Source organism: Arachis hypogaea, chromosome 10 (assembly GCF_003086295.3).
Source record: "Arachis hypogaea cultivar Tifrunner chromosome 10, arahy.Tifrunner.gnm2.J5K5, whole genome shotgun sequence".
NCBI classification, from domain to species: domain Eukaryota; kingdom Viridiplantae; phylum Streptophyta; class Magnoliopsida; order Fabales; family Fabaceae; genus Arachis; species Arachis hypogaea.
In genome coordinates, this window is record NC_092045.1 from 99690888 (window position 1) to 99698841 (window position 7954).

Sequence of the window (7954 nt, forward strand, 5' to 3'; positions counted from 1 at the left end):
GAGATTTGAAATCAATTCAGGCTTGGATCGGGTTCTACTCAAATTCAGCCCATTAGTTATCTTGCTTTGATTTCTTTGGGCTTTCCTTGTTTTATAGCATGCCAATCTTGTTTCTTGATTTCAATCAACTGCTTGCTTTTATATTAGGTTGTTGCAATGTTGAGTTTTGGCCTGCAACACTAAATAATTAGTAATATGCAATTATAATTAATTCAACATTAATTATTTATTTTACCCAAAAATAATATTTTTCATCACTAATTAAATTTGTTAATTTCTTAACTCAACAATTTGTCACCACCACCCCTTAAGAGGCCTAACTTGCCCCTTCCTATATGGGTAAGGGGTCCGATGCTACCTGCTATTGAAAAGTTTATGCTTAAGCTAACTGAGAAGAAACCGAAGATAGAATCCAAGAAGGAGAAAGAGTATAGGAAGACGAGGATGGAACTTAAGAGGCAGAGGGAAGAGGAGCTAAAAGCTATGAAAGAAAAGAGGAAGGAGTTGGAGAGGGCAAAGAAGGTGTAGTGGAAGGCCGAGGAGAGGCGGCGAAAGAAGGAGATCAGGAAGAGGAAGTATCAGGAGTTATTGATTCGGGCAAGGGATAATTATGTTTGGATGACTGATCTTTGGTATGATTTGGCAAATAATCTTAATGTTGTCAATGCACTTGGCTTGCTTTTCTTCTACATTTTCTATAGGATTGTGGTGCTTAATTATAGGAAGCAAAAGAAGGATTATGAGGATAGGCTTAAGATTGAGAGAGTTGAGGCTGAGGAGAGAAGGAAGATGAGGGAGTTGGAGAAGGAGATGGAGGGTGTTGAACGTGATGATGATGATGATGATGATGAGAGTGGCATGAGAAAGGAGAGGAGCAGAATGATTATTTAAAGATGGCAAAGCAGTTTACGAAGTTGGGGGCACGCATTCGGAGAGCCAAGAACAAGAGTCTTCCTTAGTATTTAGAGGGAGGTGTAGATGTGAAATTTAGTGATGTTGCAGGACTGGGTAAGATACCTCTTGAAATGGAAGAGATTGTCAAGTTCTTTAATCACGAGGAAATATACCGAAGGAGAGGAGTGAAAATACCAGGTAACTCCAGTCAACACTTGATAATAGAATGCATTAATTTGAACTGCCTTTGCCTTAGAGAAAGCCTATTTGATGGTTCGTATACAGTTTGTTCTTACAGGTTCTATGTTTTTCGTTTAACATAATGAAAGAAGGAAAGACATTAGATTTTCTAAACGTTGGATTGGTCACATTATCAGGTGGTATACTTCTTTGTGACCCTCCTGGGGTGGAAAAGACATTGCTGGCAAAAGCAGTGGCTGGTGAGGCAGGGGTTAATTTCTTCTTTATTTTCGCTTCACAATTTGTGGAGATATACGTTGGTATAGGGGAACTCCGCCTATGTTACACTTGCGGTACATAGCCGGTCCCAAACCCGCATAAAGGAGGAGGGTTGTGTTAGGTCTTCGGCAACCAACATAAAAATATAGCCGAACTCCCATGACATGAATCAAAGACATTATTGCGCTAAAGCTAGGTCGTGGCCCGGAAGTAACGCGTCGTATGGCTCGAGTACGGTGTCAAAGCAAGAGCCGCTGCATCGGTGCCCGGATGTAGTGTTAAATGAGCAAGGGTTCTCGCATTTTCGTGAATGGACGAGGGTAAATAAGCTAGTTTACAAAGTAAAAGGTAAAGGTTGAAGCGACAGAAGGTTGAGATTTGGGACATGGAACATAGGCACTCTAACATGAAAGTTTATGGAGGTGGTGGACACCATGACAAGGAGGAAGATTAACATTATGTGCCTACAAGAAACGAAATGAGTTGGTGCAAAGGCTAGGGAGTTGGATACTTTTGGTTTCAAACTTTAGTATACAGGAAAGGTGAAGAATAGAAATGGAGTTGGAATAATTGTGGATAAGCAGTGGAAGAAGGATGTAGTGGATGTCAAGAGGGTGGGAGATCGGATCATCTCTATCAAATTTGTGGTGGAGGGAGGTGCTTTCCATGTGATTAGCGCCTATGCACCGCAAGTGGGTTCGGACGAACAACACAAGATAAGGTTTTGGAGGATCTAGAGAGTTTGGTTCAAGGCATACCTTTGGGAGATAAGATTTTCTTAGGAGGAGATTTAAATGGCCATGTTGGGAGAGAAGTGACTGGATATGGGAGTATTCACGGAGGCCATGGTTTCGGGGTGATCAATGCCGAGGGTAAAACTATTTTGGACTTTTCCTCAACCTTTGATCTTCTCATCGCAAATACATGTTTTAAAAAGAGAGACGAACATCTTATAACCTATAAGAGTGGCATGACAAGCTCTCAAATCGACTTCTTCTTGTTGAGGAGAGTCGACCAGAAATTTTGCATTAACTGTAAAATTATCCCAGGAGAGAGTTTGACAACACAACATAGGGTGCTCGTCATGGATTTTCGCGTTGAGAAAAAGTTGAGGAAAAGACATCATACGAAGAACCCAAGGACGAGGTGGTGGCGGATGAAAGGTGAGGAACAAAGAAGTTTCCTAAGACAGGTAGGAGAAGAGGCAAAGTGGGATGGGAATGGAAGCGCGGAAGAGATGTGGAGGGAGATGGCAGAAGTTATTAGAAGAACAACAAAAGAAAGTTTTGGTGAATCTAAAGGAATAAGACCAAGAGACAAGGAGTCCTGCTGGTGGAATGCGAGTATACAAGAAAAGATAAAGATAAAAAGGGAATGCTTTAAAGAGTGGTCTTTATGCCACAATGTAGATAACTGGGAAAAATATAAGGCGGCTAAAAAAGAGACAAAAGTGGCTGTAAGTGAAGCAAGAACAAGAGCAAATGAGGGTCTCTACCAGTCTTTGGGCACGAAAGAAGGAGAAAAAGATATATATAGAATCGCAAAGAGCCAGGAAAGAAGAACGAGAGATTTGGATCATGTTAAGTGCATAAAGGATAAGGATGGTGATGTGTTGGCTCAAGAGGAGAAGATTAATGAAAGGTGGAAGAGCTACTTCTACGAGTTATTTAATGAGTGACAGAAGACTCTTCCGAGCCTTGGTCGATTATGCACAAGGGAAGAAGATCAAAACTTTGATTACTATCGAAGGATTCGAGACTTCGAGGTAAAAGAGGCTCTAAAGCAGATGAAAAATGGCAGGGCAATAGGACCTGATAATATCCCGATTGAGGTTTGGAAGGGTCTTGGAGAAAAAGGCATCAACTGCTTAACCAAGCTTTTTAATGAGATTTTAAGGTAAAAAAAAATGCCTGATGAGTGGAGAAAGAGCACATTGGTACCTATCTATAAGAATAAGGGGGATATACAAAGTTGCGGAAACTATAGAGGGATTAAACTTATGAGTCATACTATGAAGTTATGGGAAAGGGTGATAGAACGGAGGTTGAGAAAAGAAACACAAGTAACAGAGAACCAATTTGGTTTATGCCAGAAAAATCTACACTGAAGCGATATACCTATTAAGAAGGATGATGGAGAGGTATCGTAGTAATAAAAGGGATCTACATATGGTGTTTATTGATTTGGAAAAAGCGTATGATAGGGTACCAAGGGAGGTCTTATGGAAGGTTTTAAAAAAGAGGATAGTAAAGATCGCATATATTCGGGCAATTAAAGATATGTATGATGGGACCACAACTAGTGTGAAGACTCAAGGTAGTATGACAGAGGAATTCCCTATTGGTATAGGATTACACCAAGGATCATCCTTAAGTCCATACCTTTTCACATTAGTCTTGGAAGTACTCACAGAGCACATCCAAGAGCCTGTGCCATGGTGCATGTTTTTTGCCGATGATATCGTCCTTATGGGAGAGTCAAGGGAAGACCTAAATAAGAAGTTGGAGTTATGGAGAGAAGCTTTAGAAGTGTATGGTCTGCGCATAAGCCGTAGCAAGACGGAACATATGGAATGTAAGTTCAGTCTGAGAAGGGAAAACCCCAATATAGAGGTGAAGATTGGAGAAAACATCCAACGAAAAGTTAAAAGTTTTAAGTATCTTGGGTGCATCATACAAGATAATAGAGAGATTAAACAGGATGTAAATCATAGGATCCAAGCAGGTTGGTCAAAATGGCGGAGTGCATCTGGTTTTATATGCGACAAAAAAGTGCCTTTAAAACTTAAAGGTAAATTCTATCGCACCGCTATAAGACCGGCTATGCTGTATGGTACGGAGTGTTGGGCGGCTAAAGGAGAGCATGAACATAAGTTGAGTGTGGCAGAGATGAAGATGTTGAGATGGATGAGTGGTCATACGCGATTGGATAAAATAATGAATGAAGATATAAGGGAGAGAGTTGGAGTAGCACCCATTATGGAAAAGATTGTTGAATTGCGTCTCAGGTGGTTTGGACATGTGAGAAGAAGACCGATAGAACATCCAGTCAGGAGAGTGGATGAGATGGAAGATGGACGAAGGGCGAAAGGCAGAAGAAGACCTAAGAAGACCATCCATGAGGTGGTCAAACGAGATCTACATGTAAACGGTCTCTCTGTAGACATGATACATGACAGAGCACAATGACGTCGTTTGATTCATATAGCCGACCCCACTTAGTGGGATAAGACTTTGTTGTTGTTGTTGTATACGTTGGTATAGGGGCATCTCGTGTGCGAGCACTTTACCCGGAAGCCAGGGAAAATGTACGTGATTGTTTCGGCTTTGCCATTGCGCTCTTGCTTTCTTTAGAGTAAAATAAGATCTTGTTTTTATTTGCATCGAGTAAATAGTAGTCTATTGTTTCTAATCATGCTACACTTTTACAGAATCACCTGAAATTTACCTACTTTCTTCTGCTTTAGTTTCTGCATTCGATTGCCAATAATTTTCTTCAATCTTTCTCAGGCTCCATCTGTTGTCTTCATTGATGAGCTGGATGCTGTGGGAAAGGAGCGTGGCTTGATTAGGGGTTCAGGTGGACAGGAATGTGACGCTACTCTCAATCAGGTTAAACATGGCACCACTGAACTTTTCAATTGCTTTCGTGAAGTAAAAATGTGTATATATTGGTTGATGTTTACTATTTACTGAATGTTCTAGCTCTTGATGTGCTTAGATGGATTTGAAGGAAGAGGAGAGGTGATCACTATTGCATCTACCAATCGACCAGACATTCTGGATCCTGCACTTGTGAGACCTGGTCGGTTTGATCGAAAAATATTTATTCCCAAGCCTGGCTTCATTGGTCGCATAGAAATTCTAAAGGTTGCTCCTCCTCTACTATGTTACATTTGTGGTTTTCGGCTTCAGGCTTCACTTTTCTCAAGTATACAATACTGTTTAGGGTTATCCTTTCAAAACTTGGCTATTGTGATTTTTGACTAATCTTTCTTCCTTTCTCTTCCTTGTGATACTTTGATAGGTCCATGCTCAAAAAAAGGCCAATGGTAGAAGATGTGGACTATTTTGCTGTTGCTAGTATGACTGATGGCATGGTTGGTGCAGAGCTAGCTAACATAGTTGAGGTTGCTGCCATCAACATGATGCGGCATTCAAGGACTGAGGGAATATCTCCTATTGAAAAGGATTTAATAGTCACACCACCAATTGTGGCTTGCATACTTTTATTTACTGCTTTTCACTCTGGCAGATTACTACTGATGGCTTGTTACAAGCTGCACAAATGGAAGAAAGAGGAATTCTGGATAAAAAGGAGAGAAGCATGGAGACTTGGAAGCAAGTAGCTATTAATGAGGCTGCAATGGCTGTCGTAGCTATGAACTTTTCTGATATTAAAAATATCGGGTTTGTATGAAATTTACACTATATCCATTTTGTAATTGACATAATCTCAACTTATCTGATTGATTGTTGGTGGAAAAAATTGACATTTTAGCTTTATGTTGCTTTTGATGCAGGTCACAATTGCTCCCAGAGCTGGTAGGGAATTGGGTTATGTGCGGGTGAAGATGGATCCTATCAAAATTAACGAAGGAATGCTCACGTATGGATTCTTTGCTTAGATCAATTAAACTGCATTACATTGCACTATTAAATTGTGTTTAGAGCCTTTCATTTTTTCTCTAATTTGTAACTACTAATGTCATGCAGTTGACAATCTGTCCTGGATCATATTACCGTTCAACTAGCTCCCTGTGCAGCCGATGAAATTTGGTTTGGGAATGGTCAAGTAAGATAAAATTCTTACTTGCTTTCCTTAAGTTTCCTCAGTCCTTTTTATTTGCTTCATTGGTTCTTTTGGTTGCTGTTTTAACTTATTTTATAATATTTCAGTTGAGTACGATATGGGCCGAAACTGCAGACAATGCGAGGTCTGTAGCAAGGGATATTTGTTCTTGGTGGGCTTTCAGAGAAGAACCATGGAATTACCAAGACCGGATAAACGTATGGGTTCTCTCTCTCAAGTCTCAAGTTCAATTTTCTCATTGCAACCACATTATTGAAATAACACACTTTGTTACCTTTCGTTGTCAGGACATTGACTTGGAAGCAATGCGGATTGTGAACTTGTGTTATGAACGCGCAAAAGAGGTATGCTGTGATTGATGAACAATTCAACAAGTTCATTTCATTTCTTGTTGATTAATAAGAGCGACCTTGCTTTGTTTTTGTATAAATAGATCCTACATGAAAATAAAGTACCGATGGATGCAGTGGTGAATGAACTTGTTGAGAAGAAAAACATAACAAAACAAGACTTCCTTCACCTGGTGGACTTGCATGGCTCCATACAACCAATGCCTCCCAACATTCTTGACCTTAGAGCTGCCAAGCAGAGAATTCCAACAACTTCATAATGATGAAAATCAGACAACTTTGAAAAGCAACTCTTAAGAAATGGCACAACCAGTTTTGAGACTAGTTTACTTTATAGTCATATTTATTGTACCTTATTCCTGTAGCAAACTGTAATCTGTGTTGATTTCCATTTGCTTCTTTAGATACATACTTGGGTAGTTGGGCTGCTCTCATGTTTCCTTCACTCATTCATCAGCCACTAGTTAGCTTTTGCTTCAAACGTTGGATTACAATTAAGCATTTGTTGTTCAAGTGTTTCGCTCTCTTTTATTGCAGAGATAATAGAAATTGTTTGTAATGAAATAACCACACGAGTTACTAATGTTATATTTGTTCTTTTTTTTTTTTTTGAGTATAGAAACGGGGCTATATTTGTTCATGTTATATTTACACCTACTATGAATGTTGTTACCAGCCGGGGTTGAAATTAACGGGAAAAAAGGAAAAAAGAAAGAGGAAGGTAATAATTTTGTTTTGGCGAGAGGTAATAAATTTTTGAAGCTATGGAGAAAATTTTTTGGTTTTCCACGGTATCCCAAACTCGACAGGTTGAGAACTAATCCGTCGCGGATCTGAATACTCTGTTTAGTTTGAATTTAGATTTATTTAGGCTATGAGAATGTTGTGGGCCATCAAATGTTGGACTTATTTAAAGTTATTTTTAATTTAATTTACTAAATATATAGATATTATAATTTTAAAAAATTATCTTTTAAAAGTTAATTTTATAAACCACCTTTAAAAAATAAAAAATTACCAAATTAAGACTTACGTTATTTATGTTTGGATATCACTCGAATCTTATCCAAATCATTCTAAATTCCAAACTCTAAGCATCATTACCTATTACTTGGAATCTCTTTATTAAAGTTCATTAATTTTGCATATTTAATTATACTTAAACTAAGTTTATGTGTTTTCCAACTAGCTTACTAAAAAAATATACCAAAAGGACTTGATAGATAATTCGAGATGGAATTATTATATCTTAGCGAAAAATTCTTAGTTTAAATTGTCAGTGTGGTGTTAAAATTGGAAGAGCTTCAACTAAAATAAAAAAGATAGAAAAAAACATAATAATATATTACTTAAGTTCATTTATTACTTTTAAAATCATTGAATTTTAAAAATAAAATTATCTTATTATTATAAATTAAATTCTAGAGTATTTATGTTAG

General features: G+C 38.3%; 1 pseudogene; it reads left to right on the forward strand.

The window, feature by feature from the left end:
- The first annotated feature begins 304 nt into the window (after positions 1 to 304).
- On the forward strand, positions 305 to 6958 carry LOC112717816 (probable inactive ATP-dependent zinc metalloprotease FTSHI 2, chloroplastic; annotated as a pseudogene).
- Positions 6959 to 7954: the final 996 nt, after the last annotated feature.